Raw genomic sequence first — 1,079 nt, 5'->3', positions numbered from 1 at the left:
ATAATACTATAATGTTAACAAGAAACCTGTTGTTTCTTTCAAGCTATTAATTGTATTTTAGTATGTATATGACGTTGTCTATTGCTGTAATGGCCGAATGACAATAAAATTATTATTATTATTATTATTATCACACACACATATCCATCCACACATATACAGACACAAGCAGACATATTTAAAGCAGACATATTTAAATATGTCTGCTTGTGTCTGTATGTGTGTGGATGGATATGTGTGTGTGTGCGCGAGTGTATACCCGTCCTTTTTTCCCCCTAAGGTAAGTCTTTCCGCTCCCGGGATTGGAATGACTCCCTACCCTCTCCCTTAAAACCCACATCCTTTCGTCTTTCCCTCTCCTTCTCTCTTTCCTGATGAGGCAACAGTTTGTTGCGAAAGCTTGAATTTTGTGTGTATGCTTGTGTTTGTTTGTGTGTCTATCGTCCTGCCAGTGCTTTTGTTCAGTAAGTCACCTCATCTTTGTTTTTATATATAATTTTTACCATGTGGAATGTTTCCCTCTATTATATATATATATATATATATATATATATATATATATATATATATATATATATATATATATACTGTTGTTCTACATACCATGAATAATTTACCAAACCAGCAATTAACAGAAAATATACATTTGTATAATACGAGAAACAGGAAACACATTGATGTACCTTTTCAACGTTTAACTAAGTCTTTAAAATGCTATCATGTAATAGGTTCCCAATAAATTTTCTCTTTGTAAATTCGAAGATCAAGCCAAAACTGTATGAGTGGCAGGTCGAGCATCCTTTTTATTCCCTTGATGAATTTCTTGATTGCAGTCAAATCAAATAATATTATAAACTTTGGCTGCTCCCGACATACTATATCAATTATTTCATCAGCAGTTCTAGTTACCTCTTTGTTAGTAGCTAGTAATAATATTAATTATTTCATTAGCACTTCTAGTTACCTGTTTGTTAGTAGCTAGTAATAAGCACTAATCTGTTTTTCTCTGCACAGTTGCAAAGGGCAGTTATTATAATCTGATGTAATATTGCTTTGTATATGATATGTTTTCCTCTTTT

The sequence above is a fragment of the Schistocerca americana genome, chromosome 4 (assembly GCF_021461395.2).
Source record: "Schistocerca americana isolate TAMUIC-IGC-003095 chromosome 4, iqSchAmer2.1, whole genome shotgun sequence".
Taxonomy (NCBI): domain Eukaryota; kingdom Metazoa; phylum Arthropoda; class Insecta; order Orthoptera; family Acrididae; genus Schistocerca; species Schistocerca americana.
Note: the sequence above shows the minus strand (reverse complement) of the source record.